This window comes from Notamacropus eugenii, chromosome 1, assembly GCF_028372415.1.
Source record: "Notamacropus eugenii isolate mMacEug1 chromosome 1, mMacEug1.pri_v2, whole genome shotgun sequence".
NCBI lineage: Eukaryota > Metazoa > Chordata > Mammalia > Diprotodontia > Macropodidae > Notamacropus > Notamacropus eugenii.
The window spans coordinates 463,430,128-463,445,377 of record NC_092872.1 but is presented as its reverse complement, the minus strand read 5'-3'; the positions used below and the strand labels follow the sequence as shown (position 1 = coordinate 463,445,377).

Sequence of the window (15,250 nt, the reverse complement as noted above, 5' to 3'; positions counted from 1 at the left end):
TCAGTTGAGCATGGCACCTCCACAAAAACCATGTGTTATTAGGGCATAAAGACCCTCACACCCAAATGCAGAAAGGCAGAAATGTTCAATATATCCTTTTCACATGATGCAATAAAAGCTACATCCAATAAAGGGCTATGGGAGAATAGAATAAAAATTAATTGAAAATTAAATAATATAGTCATAAAAAATGAGTGGGTCAAAGAAGAAATCATAGAAACAATCAATAATTTCATTAAATAGAACAACAGCAATGAGACAACATTCAAAAATTTATGGGATGCAGCCAAAGCAGTACTTAGGGGAAATTTTACATTTCTGAATGCTTACATCAATAAAAAGGAGAAAGCAGATCAATAAATTGAGCATGCAACTAAAAGAACTTCAAAATCCCCATTTTGAACACCAAATTGGACATCGTGAAAATCAAGGGAGACATTAATAAAAATTAAAAGTAGAAAACCATTGAATTAATGAATAAAACTAAGAACTTGTTTTATTTTTTTAAATAGTTAAACCATTGATTAATTTAATTTTTTAAGAGAAGAAAACTGAATTACCAGTATGGAAAATGAAAAAGTCTAATTCACCAATGAAGAGGAAATTAAAGCATTTATTAGGGGTTTTTTGCCCAATTATATGCCAAAAAATCTAACACTCTAAGCTAAATGGATAAATATTTACAAAAATATAAATTGCCCAGATTAATAGGAGAGAAAATAGATTACTTAAATAACCCCATCTTAGAAAAAGAAATTGAATGAGGCATCAGTGAGCTCCCTAAAAATGAGTACCTAGAACCAGATGAATTCTCAAATATTCTACCAAATATTAATTCTATCAAATATTACTTCCAATACTTTATAAACTATTTGGAAAAATAGGCAAAAAAGAATCGTACCAAATTCCTTTTGTAACAAAAATCTGATGCTGAATCTCAATCAGAAAGAGCCAAAACTGAGAAAGAAAACTATAGACCAATTTCCCTAATGAATATTGATACTAAAATTTTAAATAAAATACTAAGAAGGAGATTGCAACAATATATCACAATGATCACATACTATTAAAAGGTGGAGTTTATACAGAAATGTAGGGCTAGTTCAATATTAGAAAAACTATCAGCATAATTAAATATATCAACAACAAAACCAACAAAAATCACATGCCTATCTCAATAGACACAGAAAAAGCTTTTTGACAAAACAGAACACTGAGTCCTATTTAAAAAAAAAACTAGAAAGCATAGGAATAAATGGAGCTCTCCTTAAAATGATGAGTACTATTTATCTAAAACCATCAACAAGCATTATCTTTAATGGGGATAAGCTAGAAGCTTTCTCAATAAGATCGAGGTGAAGCAAGGATGCCCATTAGCACCACTATTATTCAATGTTGTACTACAAATGTTAGCTATAGCAATGAAGGGACAAAAACATTGAAGGAATTAGAATAGACAACAAGGAAACAAAACTATCCTTCTTTGCAGATGATATCTTGGTATACTTGAAGAATTCCAGAGAATTAACTAAAAGAAAACTAACTAAAACAATTAACAACTTTAGCAAAGCTGCAGGCTATAAAATAAACCCACATAAATCATCAGCATTTCTAGATATTACCAACAAAGTCCAGCAGCAAAAGATGGAAAGAAAAATTCTATTTAATTAACTGTAGACAATATAAAATACTTTGAAATCTACCTACCAAGACTCATGAACACTTTTCACATAAATAAAGTCAAATTGGAACAATTCAAAAAATAGTAATTGCTCATGAGTGAGCTAAGCTAATGTAACAAAAATGATAATTCTACCTAAATTAATTTACTTATTCAAGTGCCGTACCAATCCAAACTACCAAAAAATTATTTTATGGAAAAAAATAACAACCAAATTGATCTGGAAGAACAAAAAGTCAAGACTATCAAGGGAATTAATGAGAAAAAAGTGTGAAGGAAGGTAGCCCACCTCTACCAGATCTCAAACTGTATTACAAAGCAGTTATCACCAAAACAATCTGGTACTGACTAAAAGAGAGTAGTGGATCTGTGGAACTGATCAGGTATACAATATGCAGTTTATAATGACCATAGTAATCTAGTGTTTGATAAATGCAAATATCCCAGCTTTTGGGAAAAGAACTATTTGACAAAATCTGCTGGGGAAACTGGAAAATAGTTTTGCAGAAGATAGGTATAAGCCAACATCTCACAATGTATACCAAGATAAAGTCAAAATGGGTATATGATTTAGACATAAAGGGTGATACCATAAGCAAATTAGGGGAGCATGGAATAGTTTATCTGTTAGATGTATTGACAGGGGAAGAATTTATGACCAAACAAGAGGTAGAAAATATTATGAAAAGCAAAATAAAAAATTTTGATTACCTTAAACTAAAAGAGTTTTGCACAAACAAAACCAATGCATTCAATATTAGAAGGAAAGCAGAAAGCTGAGGGAAAATTCGGCAGATTTCTCTAATAAAGGTCTAATTTCTCAATTATATAGAGAAGTGAGTCAAATATATAAGAATACAAATCATTCCCCAATCGATAAATGGTCACAGATATGAAAAGGCAATTTCCAGATGAAGAATTCAAAGCTATAAATAATCATATGAAAATATGCTTTATACCGCAATTGGTTAGAGAAATACAAATTAAAACAACTCGGAGGTACCATGTCATGCCTATCAGATTGGCTAACATGACAGAAAAGGAAAAGGACAAATGCTGGAAGGAATGTGGGAAAAATAGGTACATAATACAATGTTGGTGAAGTTGTGAACTGTTCAAACGATTCTGGAGAGCAATTTGGAATTATGCCCAAAGAGCTATAAAAGTATGCATACCTAACAATACCACTACTAGATCTGTATATCAAAGAGGAAAGGACGGAAGGAAGGAAGGAAGGAAGGAAGGAAGGAAGGAAGGAAGGAAGGAAGGAGGGAGGGAGGGAAGGAAGGAAGAAAGAAAAAAGTATTTGTAGCAGCTCTTCTTGTGATGGCAAAGAATTGGAAATTGAGGATATGCTTATCACTTGAGGAATGGCTGAACAAGTTCTGGTATATGATTGCAATGGAATATTAATGTGCTATAAGAAATGATGAGCAGACTGATTTCAGAAAAACCTAGAAACACCTACATGAGCTGGTCTTTCTGAAACGAACAGAACCATGAGAACAGCGTACCCAGTAAGAGCAATATTAAAACTGATCAACTGTGAAAGATTTAGTTCTTCTCAGCAATACAATGATCCAGAACAATTCCAAAGGACCTATGATGAAAAATGTTATTCAGCTTCAAAGAGAAAGCTGCTGAATTGTAAGTGCAGACTAAAGCATATTTATTGTTTTTCTCCTCATTTTTCTGGCTTTTTTTTTTTGCAACATGGCAAATAAAGAATTATGTTTTGCATGACTTCACACATATAATGGGTACTACATTGCTTGCATTCTCAATAGGTAAGGGAAGTACTAAAAGGAGGGAGAGAATTAGGAACTCAAACTTTTTTGTTAAAAAAATTTTAAAGGGAAGAAATCATATGTTCTCCAAACTGTATGTCTTTTGAGTCTAAAAGAGTTTATATTTCACTAGCAGAGACTTCAAGAATCCAAGGCCACCTTCATACCACAATGAGCTATCAAAGTAGGACTTTACAGAGGAGCATAGCACTATGAAAACAATAAATTATTAATAAATGCTTGTTGAAAGCAGAAAGCTTTGAAACTAACATGTTGAATTTATTATATACTTTAAAAGAATGGCTATACCAACATAATGCAGTTTCACAAATAGTCCTCTTAGCTCCACTGTCTATATGAAGACACTCATTCTAATTGATGTCTGTTAAGTTCAGAATGTTTTTATATTGAGAAAATATAATAAATGTATGTAGAATTTTGAGAGAAACAGTGAATTAGTGTAAGCAAACCAGATTTGAGGCAGGGGAGACAGAGGATGGAGGCAAATAAACAGGCTAGAAAGGAACAGAAAGAAAACAAAACCTATAGTTATTCAACTTTTTTTTCCACCTTTTAGTTTTTTATATGCAAAGGAGAGAATGAAGAGACTGGCCAGTGAGCCTAGTCCTTACAAGGATACAAAATGTGCTGCGGGGCAGTTATAGGTATTGTTTCCAGTCTCATTAACCCAAGAAGAAGAGGAACCTTTTTAATTGACTACTGAGCCGGAGCTGAGCATGCATTCAAGAGTCTCTAACTGGTCAAGGCAGAGTTCTCTTCCTCTTTGCTGCTGGCTGGATTCCAGAAAGGAGGCAAAGTCTTCCAAGAACCATCAGTAGCCCTGCCAGGATCACTGCCATGTGGCTCATGAGCACATGGTCTTGCTCTTGCTTCATTCTGTGATGTGGCAATTCTTTTGTGGAAATATTTTAGGTGCCAGTGTATTAGGGATAGCCATGACCTTATGAGCACTGGAAATCTGGGAGGTGCTGTCTATGATGAGATTTATGAGGAAATCCAACATAGGTTAGGGGGCAGCTAAGGCCCTTCAGACCAAGCAATAGTAAAGATGTGGATTCATCCATCCAGGGAATACTATTTGGAAGCAAAGATGGTTAAGTGACTTCTGAATAGAAACTGTTTTAAGTGTGAAAATATACTTCTGTTTTTCCTATATCTCAATAAATATAAAAACTAACTAATGCTAATTGGTTTTGTTAATTATGTTAATGTTAATTGTTAATACTGAGACATTCATTACTGATGGTTAAGAGGAGAACACGTCAGAATGAAGGGTACAGTCAATGACATTAGAGAATAATCACCCTTGATCTCTCATGTAGAGGCACTGCTAGCACTGCTAGGGAAAAGTAAACTTCCTCACTCTGAGAATTATCAATAAGTGATCACAACAGCATGAGACTTATGTGAAAATTAGATTTATTACAAGAGAAATGAACATGCATGTGGAACACAAAGAGTTCACAGTCCTTACAGAAATTTGCATATTTATGACTGTACAACAAAAGGAGTAGGACAAAACAGGAAGGGGCGTGGCATGGGAGGGGACAGGGGCAGTAAAGGAGGGGAAACAAACAAAACCACTAGGGGTGGAGCAAGGCAGTGGCAGAAGCAGAATTCTTTTCCCTTGGAAACTGCTGGACTATGAAGATTGGAGGGTCTGTTTATCTCCAAAGGATCCCACCTACACAAGCATTTTCCCAGCCTGGCACAGATGAGTTGGCTCCATCTTGCCTCCCAAGGACAAACAGGGAATTCAGCTCAGGATGTAAACAACAAATTATGTCAGCTTTGTCCTTGATACATTCAGGGCCTCCTGCATGCTCTGGGTCCAGTTTTTCTGGAAAATATGGCACTCAAAAAGACAAGTTCAAAGGACCTCTTAACTGCCCTTAACAAAATCCAACCTGCTAGTGTACTAATGAATTGTGAAAGTAAATCCAGACTTTTGCTACAAACAGTATAAATACAGATGCAAAAGAAAATTGGATTAGTAAATTTTTATGTCCTCACATGTGCAGGCATGTACGCACATATGTGTATACATGCATACATACATACTACTCTTGTACTACTATTTATCCTAATAGTACATGTGCTAAACCAAAGAATTTTTTCATGGTCAGGTTCAAAACTAACTTGTACTCTAACAAGATCTTCCTTTATCTCCTGGAATAATCCTTAAATTGCAGAGCAGAGTAAAGGCATGCAGCACCATCCACTTAGACCCTCTAATTTAAAATTGGTATTAATTTAGACATGCTATCCATGTTTCTTTAACATATATAGTTCTCTAAAGACATAGCATAACAAATGGCATACCTTGGGATTTCTATAATCATGCATGGTATACAGGAGAGAGTACTGAATTTAGAATCATAAAAACCTGGGTCAAGTCCCTCTCTAGCCACATGCTAGTTGTGCGTGACCTTGGACAAGCTATCCCCCTCTCTGGAAGGACCTCAGCTTCCCCATCTGCAAAATGAGGGAGCTGGATTTAATGATTTATCAGATTCCTTCTAGCTCTGACACTATATATCCTATAGTTCCATTGCTTCAGCTGCAGATGATGACAGCTTTGGACAAGTCATGTAATATCTCTAGACTTCAATTTCCTCCTCTATAAAATGAAAGGAGTACAGTAAGGTCCCTTCAGGCTCTGAATTACATGATCCTACTTGACTGTGTTCTAGGAATTGTTGAATATGGTCTCCTCACCAGATGGCAATGACACAGCCTGCTGTCCTGTTGCTGTTTCTTGCACTGTGGGCTCTTGGCATGCACTTTGTTCCCTGGTCCCCTGGAGCTGCATTTCCCAAACTAAATTGGCCATAGAACACTTTAGAGATTGAAATATTTTGATGGAACCATAAAAAGGTTGGTCTTGGGGATCCAGGGTTTTAAATTACACCAAATAAAAGGAGAAATCAAGGGAATTTTAGAACAAAATAAAGAAAAAATAATAAAAAATTAATAAAATTAAAAATGGAAAAATTGTCACATAGTAAGTATTTAGGTGGTACAATGAAGACAGCACTGGATCAAGAGTCAGAAAAACCTGAATTCAAATGTGGCCTCAGACAAGTCCTTTAACCTCTGTCTGTCTCAGTTTCCTTTTCTATAAGATGGGAATAATATCTCCAAAATTCGTTGTGAGGGTAAATTAGATAACACTTGTAAAACACTTTGCAAATGTTAAAGCATTATATAAGTGCTAGCTATTATTATTATCATGAAGAATAAGACATGGGATTGGAGAAGCTTGGGTTGATAGGAAAAGTTAAAAATTGCAGATGTGTCCTGAGCTCTGATAAATGATCCATTTTCCTTTTAGACAAGCCAGTTCTCTCAAGACTATGTTATGGTGTTTTAGTTTCAGTTTCTATACAGGGACCTAACATTCTCTAGAAGCATTCTATGAGTTACTACTGTGTCCTCACCTACAATATTGAGGCAACATTCATTATAAGATGAAACAAATACACCTTGGGGAACCTATGTGGAAGCAGGGGTCAAGTATAAAATGGGCCAGTGGATAAAGAGCAATAGTTCTGAAAAAAACAGTCTTGGGGATTTAGCAGACCATAAGCTCAATTTCAATAGCAGTGTGGTGTGGCAGCCAAAAAAAGCTATGTGACTGTGAATTGCATTGAGAGACATACCTTCGAGGCATAGGAAGGTGATGGTCACATTCTATTCTGCTCTCATTAGTGGAGTCTCTGCATTCAGTTCTGGGCACTGCATTTTTGAAAGAACGTGGTAAGTTAATGAAGGTATCCAGCAGAGGGAAAGCAGAATGGTGAGAAGCCTTGAGTCTATGACATCTAACAATCAGTTGGAGGAACTGAGCTTACTGAGGAGGGAGAAGAGAAGACTCAGGAAGAATGTGAGAGTTGTTCTCAAATATTTCAAGGGCTAGCATGTCCAACAGTGACCAAACTTGCTCTATTTGGCCCTACAGGGAAGACCTAGAAGCAACAGGTGGAAGTTACAAAGAAGAAAGTTTAAATTTCATGTTGGGAAAGAATTAGAGCTATGTAAAAGTAGAATGGACTGCCTCACTGGGTGGTAACTGAGTTCCCTGTCCTTGGATGTCCTCAGGTAGAGACTGCATGATCATTCATCAAAGACATCGCAGTGGGGACCTGGTTCCTTACATGTGTGAGTTGTACTAGAATCAAATTTCCTTCCAGCTCCCAAATTCTATGATTCTGTGGGTTCTGAGCAGGTCTGAATACTGAATCAGTGGTATAGGATCTGGACCTGGGTTTTTGTTAGTATAAGGAACTCCCAGGTGAGCTAATTTCCTCACCTTCCAGTCAACTTACACTCTTTAAGAGTCCCCTAAAAAACTGAGATGCTAAATAAATGGTCTAGGGCAGGGTTGGGGAATCTGCAGCCTTGAGGCCACATATGGCCCTTTAGGTCCTCAAGTGCTACCCTTTGACTAAATCCAAACTTCATAGAACTGGATTCAGTCAAAGGGCTGCACTTGAGGACCTAGAGGGCCACATGAGGCCTTGAGGCCACAGGTTCCCTACCCCTGGCTAGGGTCACATATTCAGTTTGTGTCAGAGGGATGACATTCTCAGGTTTTTCTGGTTCTGAAGCCAGTTCTCTATCCACTATGCAATTCTGACTCTCATGGAATTAGTGCTGTTTACAGATGTGGAATTTTTCTGAAAAATAAAAAGATATTCTTCCTATTTTATTTCCTGCATTTAGTGGAAAATCCCTCTCTAAAATAAGTGGGGGGAGGTAAGCTGGAAGTAAATCAACATCCACACTAAAAAAAACAAAAATAGAATCCATATACAATACTTATTATCCAAATAATGTTTACTGAGGAACAGTTTTTACAGTCAACTGAGGTCTCAGGAGGCCTGGAGCTGGAGGATGCTCCAAGGTTTTGAATGAGGGTACGGTGAGCAACAAGAATAGTTTTCTAATTTGTCCCTTGTTATAGAAGAAAACTCCCTTCTCTGATATGTGTTATTTCAACAGTTTTCCTTATTCCCCAGAGAAATGATGAATGATGAGGAAGCAAAGTATTATCTGTTATCTCCACTTCCAGATCTATGTTTGGAGATCTTTGAGCATTGTAATTAGTTGAGGGACATAAAAGAAAAAAAGGAAACTGGAAAAAGATATGCCATGACTGTCTTTGTAAATTTATTAGATTTGTTCTCATACAGATAAGAAGCCTGATCTCATAGCATTGGCTACTAGACTGTGAAAAATATTAACCTACAAATTTCTCACACTCCCTATATAAGCAGTCTCTAGCTTATAAGAAACCTTTATGGAGAAGCAAAAAACAAAACCATCAAGTTTGTTCATGGACCGAATTTCTGTTTTAATTTTTAATTCTACTGAGTCAGGCTCAAGACTCTAAACCATGCAGTAGATATAGTAAAGGGGTTAATGTTCACTCAAGGTTTTTAATTCAATAGTTTATGTATTGGGACGTCTTCCATATTTATGATGAATCCACAGGCACTTCCTGGGGGCTAGAATAGGTATAATACAAATATCCAATCCAATTCCTTGTTTTTGCCTAGTTTGTTTCATTCAAATGTCTTTGTTTTGAAGTCATGATCATGTGGTTTCATTTTGTAAAAAAATCATGGATAGAAGCTTCTTTACCACAGATATGAATAGGTGATAAGCCCAAATGACTTGTGTACAGCTGAGAATTGGATACATTGAGGGGACCAGGTGCTACATTCATAAGGATTCATTTAGAATATATTGTGGATGCGCTAGTATTGCAAGATATTATTAAAATTTTTCTGAGCATAATTTACTTTCCTTTTGAATGATACTGGACAATAGAATTTTATATTATGACTTATTTGGGTCAGACTACATAGCTGATTTAAAAATAACAATTAAACTATTATGTCAAAGTGTCATTAAAGTTGTAATGATTTCCTGAATACCCACCACGGCCATTCAGTTATTGGAAAATGTAAGCACAGTAACAGAAATAAATCCTTATCAAGGACTGTTATCTTCTACCTGTTAATAGTCATGATAAAAATATTGAAATACTTTACACAATTCTCTAGGCACTTTAGAGTAACATCAGGTACTCTCTAAGGTGTACAAGGTCATTAGCTGTCTTGTGTATGCTGTCTGAAATAGTGATTCTTTGTAGCATCTCCAAAGAGATAAGAAGCTATTTAGAAACTAAACTCCCTGCTACTCAGGAAAAAGTTTAAATCCTTCCTGATTAGAGGAGAGACCTTGTGATTGAGTGACTGTGGATGGTGTGAGAATTTTGTCAATGGAAGCCACCCCATTCCCAGCTATTCATCATTCAGGGACAGGTTTCTCTTCAATAGTCAGGAAGTTAATGTTAGCCACCAGTGATTCTATAGCAGTATTTGCCATAATTACTCAGTGGAGGAATAGTTATGTTACTACATGACACCCAATGTGGTCTTTTTCAGGGTGGGATCCCTATCTTCCAACTAACAAAACACTTGATTAGACTGTGTCAGAGCCAAGATGCAAGGATAGCATGAACCTAATGCAGAGAAATATATGTGATCACTAGACTCAGGGGATGTGCTCTTGACATTGTACATACACTGAAGGTGTACATACACCTGGCAATGCTACCAGGTTTTAACATGCTGCAGATGCCAGATAGATAGTCAATTTGTAGTGCTGGGAGGGTCAATAGAGAGAGAGACAGACAGATAGATATAGATAGAAAGAAAGACGGATAGGAAGATAGATAGATAATTGGTAGATAGGTTTAGATATCAGTATAGATAGAGATGATATTGGGCAGCTAGGTGGCACAGTGGATAGAGTGCCAGGTCTGGATTCAGAGTTCAAATCTGACCTCAGACACTAATTAGCTGTGTGACCCTGGGCAAGTCACTTAATCCTGTTTGCCTCAGTTACTTATCTATAAAATGAACTGGAGAAAGAAATGGCAAACCACTCTAGAACCTTTGCCAAGAAAACCCAAATGGGGTCACAAAGAGTTGGACATGACTGAAATGACTGAACAGCAACAACAGATTAGATAATGTGGATATAGACTTAGATATACATAGAGATTTAGATACAGATAATATAGAGATATGAAGATCCTATATACTTCCCAACTGGAGGGAGAGAAGGCCTTAGACTTGGAACTAAACCTAGGGAAACTGCTGCAGAGGGCTATGATCAGGAATACAAGGTGTGGTGTAAGAAGGTAAGAAGGCGTATTAGGTTGACTTAGGTGCTCAGAGAAGCTATATATAACATCATGCTACGATATCTACATAAGCAGAGAGAACAATCCCCTAGCCACTCAGAATTAATGCAGTTAATCCAGCAGATGAAGGAAGAGTATTTACACAGGGAGAGTATGCTGACACAACAAAAAGTAGCCCATCAGGGCTTCAGAAAATTTGCCTGGAGTGTAGGCTACAGAGATCCAAGTAGGACTAAACCTTGAAGGCACATCCCAAGTCAGATCTACTATTCATTCACTTGATTCTTTGAGAAGAATAAATGGCCTCAGGCTTGGAGATTGAGGTAGGCCTTGGAAGCAGCAACAACAGAAGTTGAGTTGTATTTTGCTATAACCAGTCATAAATATGCAAGGGATACCCATTCAGCACTGGTTTGCCAGAAACTAGAGGTATGTGGACCAACATCAGGGCCATGGATGACAGCCACTAATGGCCCCCCAAAATACCATTGCTGGGTCTTTTCCACCGGGACTTATAACACCTCCAAAATCAGAAGCAGGATAGAAGATGTGGCATACCATACTGGACGGTGGATCTTAGGTCACAATTATATTCTAGGCATTTTATGAAGGACACTATATATAGTTTTTTGAAGTTTTATGAAGGACACTAAATATATATAAGGGATAAGTTTCTATGGATTTTGTGCAAGAAGCTACCCATATTTGGGTCATATCAGAGTAAACCTGGAGTCCTCTAGGAAAGTGATAGATATAAGTCAACACAAGAGTAGTTTCTATGGCCCTGTCATGTTCAAACTCAACATACACATCTCTGGGATGTCAAAATTGATTGAGACCAACTACAGCTTGTGCTAACTAACACCATAACGTGACAGACAGAAATCAAGGGCTCAATACCTCGATAACAAGGACGCCTTCTATGTGGAAGCTTGTAAGAAGATAGAAGTCTTCAGAAAAACTTGTAAAGATTTATATGAACTGATGCTAAGTGAAATGAGCAGAACCAAGAGAACATTATACACGTTAACAGTCACATTGTGCGATGACTGACTTTGATAGACTTAGCTCTTCTCAGCAATGCAAGGATTGAAGACGATGCCAAAAGACTCACGATGGAAAATGCTGTCCACATCCGAAGAAAGAACTCTGGAGTCTGAATGCAGATGGAAGCAGACTATTTGCTGTCCTTTTCTTTTGTTGTTTTGTTTCTTCTTTCTTGTGGTTCCTCTCATTCTTCTTTACATCATAACTGATGTGAAAATATGTTTAATATAAATGCATAAGTAGAGCCTATATCAGATTCCATGCCTTCTTGGGAAGGGGAAAAAGGAGGGGAACAAAATTCACAACTCAAAATCTTATGGAAGTGAATGTTGAAAACTAAAAACTGATTAATTATACAAAAAAAAGAAGATAGAAGACAATGATAAAGACAGAGAATAAAAAAAAAAGCTAGTGAACCCTCCACCTTAAGGGTGGATACAGAGAAGTTTCATTTTGTCAATTCTCTAGAATCTGAGGAATAAAGGAGCAATTTAAAAAGAAGTTCAGTAAGAAAGCAGGTATTTTCTCACTGCATATGTAAGATTTCAGGTGAGCTCAAGGTACAGTGTACACAGTCCAGATCAATGATTCCCAGCTTTGTTGAGAATGATATAGGAAACTCACTGTCTCAGAGAGAGAGGAACCCAGGAACCATTAGGAGAAATTATTAGTCAGCAGTACTTTCACAGAATCCCATTAATTCATCTCATGGTAGATAGGGAAAAAAGACTGGGAAGATTGTGTATTATTGAACTTTGAAGAAGAGAACTAGTGGAATTTGATAAACCATGTGAGGAGTTCTGAATTGTTCACTGGATAACCCCTGATTTTCACAGTTGGATCTGTGTAGTGAGAAAAAAGTAAGAAAAATAAACCTTCATAAGTCTAATAGAATTCTGCCAATGTGAGTATACAGCCCATGGAATTTGTGGATCCCACCACTTTCCAATGGCTTATGATGAAGGCAGTTGGTAAGAAAATAGCATAATAGACAAGAAGTAGAAGGGACCACAGAGGCCATCTAATCCAAACCTCTAATTTTACAGATAAGGAAATTGAGACCTAGAAAGATCAATTCAACAAAGTTCACTCATGTAAGAAATAACAGAGACAAAATTTGAACTCAAGTCCCCTAAATCCAAAGCCAGTGATCTTTCCATTGTATCACACTGTGTCATCGTTTTAGGAAAGACACAACAAGTACGAATAAAGGCTACTGAAAGCATTAGATCAACCAGAAGTCATTGGTGTCAACTGGCCAATATCGGTTCTGAGAAGGCAATGTCAAATAGTTAGCTAATGTCTCAACAGATAGGGCTGATTCCAAAATGTTTGAAGCATTCAATGCCTGACTGTGTCTGAAGACTTTTCAGAGCTAAAGACTTTTCTAAGATTTGTGGTTGCTATCACAAATATATGAAGAAATGTGCCATTATTGATAATCTGCTCAATAATCTCATGGGATAGTATATTTAGAGCTGGAAGGGACCTTAAAATACTCAATGAGAACAATCCTAATTTTATAAAAGAAGAAATTAGGCTCCAGACAGGTTATGACTGCCCAGTGCCACGTAGGGGTTAAATGTCTGAGATGGAATTCATACCCAGGTCCTCTTGACTCCTGGTCCAGCACTCCATCCTAAATGGATGGACATTTTCCTTCATTCATGGATATATGCTTGAAAAGAAATAAAAGCAGAAAGGGACAAAAGGGGAACAATCTGTTCTGAAGTCTCTGATACCAAAATCACTGGATAAGAAATGTGGCCAGCTCTTCAAGGACTTGGTCAATTGTTTCACTTGTAAACCAGGGTTGGCTTTTACAAATCCAAGTGAAACCTTTATATTACATGCTATAGCAGTCTAGAGGACATTGGGGACAATTTTGTATCAGAAGAAAAATGGACACCAGGATTCTACTGCATTTTGTGGCAAAGGATTTGCTGACAATGAAATTCATTATCCCATTCACAAATTAGAGTTCTTGACTTTGATGTGGTTTGTCATCAATAAGTTCTGTGATTATACGTATGGAACTCAGTTGCACATTACAGTGGATAGTAGCACAGCTACATATTTTCAATACACAGTAAGTTGGATGTTTCCTGTCAGAGATGGGTGGCAGCATGAGTCAATTCCAAATTGAGAGCAATATTGGCCAGGAAAAAATAATATGGATATGAATGCCCTAACTTCCGGGGTCTGGATTTATGAAGCCCTATTTATAGCCATATTCAAGATGATCTGTGGCATGTAGGGAGATGGGTCACTAACATGAAAATGCAGCTGAAAGTCCAGGACTTCCACTGCGGAGTGAAACTTCAGTGCATACAAATTTTGTTACTTTGGACCAATCCTCCCTTCTCTATGTATCACTTGATGACTAGCAGCAGGAGCAACTGCTTGCTAAATGTTTATGAGAATTAAACTTACTAAAAAATGGTTATGAGCCTCTGAGTCTCATGTTTCTTTCCTCAGAAGACACCCTAATGTTGAGAAAAGAGCAGATATTGAAGCTATAAAATTGAGTTCTATACTAGTCCATAACTGTTTCAATATAAAGAACAAAAGAAAGAGTCGTTGGCGATACCCAAGCCATATTGATCCACACTTATGAAAGTTTTACATGGTGATTTTGGATACTCTGGGCCAACAAAGAATTTTGGAGAATTCTTCTAATTCGAGATGGCATCAGATGTGTGTAGGACCTTTAAGACTGCACTCACAGGGTTCGCAGGAAAATGGAATAGATTCTCATTACTTATTAGGGAAGTATTTGTACCAAAAATATTGCAACTTTTGTTTATACTGTGGAAGGAGAAAGAAAAAAGATAAGCAATAAGCCAATAATGACAAACTATTTCACCTAATATGCACAGGCAAGCCCTAGGGACTAGGAACCTTCTATAGTTACCAAGGTGTCATGGGAGAAACATTACTCAGTGTCTAGATAGTTTCCATGCCAAGATTCATTCTGACTGACCAAGGTTGAGATATTAAGAGTAAGCTACTCAAGAAGATATTAGCTTAGACAGGAATCAAGAAATTTAAAACTTTGCTTTACCAAATTCAAGGAGATGCTCATAGTATTTTAGTATTTTACTCCATAGTATTTTGCTCCATAGTATTTTAATCACACACTATTGAATATGCTACCGACCTTGAGACTTGACCAAAAGATTCAGGGGATTCAGTACATATCATTTCTAGTGCACACATATGATGCCATCAAGAGTGACAGTACTGGCTTTACCCTACACCTGCTGATGTTTGGACAAGAACCAAGCTTACCTATTGATAGATGCTTTGGAGTCTCATAAGATAGCAAAGTAAAGACACAATCAGCATATGCCTGAGCTTAATTGAAGAAAGCCTAACACTTACAGGTGGCTTATATGTGGCTTCAGCTCAGAAAACCTCGAGGGAAAATAAGTAATGGTGTTATGCTCAAGTTCATTGTCAGGTACTCCAGTCAGGGTATAGAGTCCTCCTAAG

The 15,250-nt window shown here is 36.9% G+C and overlaps 1 long non-coding RNA gene across 3 annotated transcripts in view; it reads right to left on the bottom strand.

Moving 5' to 3' along the window:
• Positions 1–15,250, bottom strand: part of LOC140519287 (uncharacterized) — a 107,719-nt gene that overhangs the window by 77,824 nt on the left and 14,645 nt on the right. The window contains exons 3-4 of one of the 3 annotated variants that reach the window (XR_011972156.1): positions 7,152–7,227; positions 4,892–5,344 (exon numbers count right to left, since the gene is read on the bottom strand). The exons of 1 other annotated variant lie outside the window; for it this stretch is intronic. This is a non-coding gene — a long non-coding RNA (uncharacterized lncRNA). Of the gene's footprint in view, positions 1–4,891; positions 5,345–7,151; positions 7,228–15,250 lie in introns of those variants that run through there. One more of the 3 variants, XR_011972155.1, reaches the window with a different exon arrangement.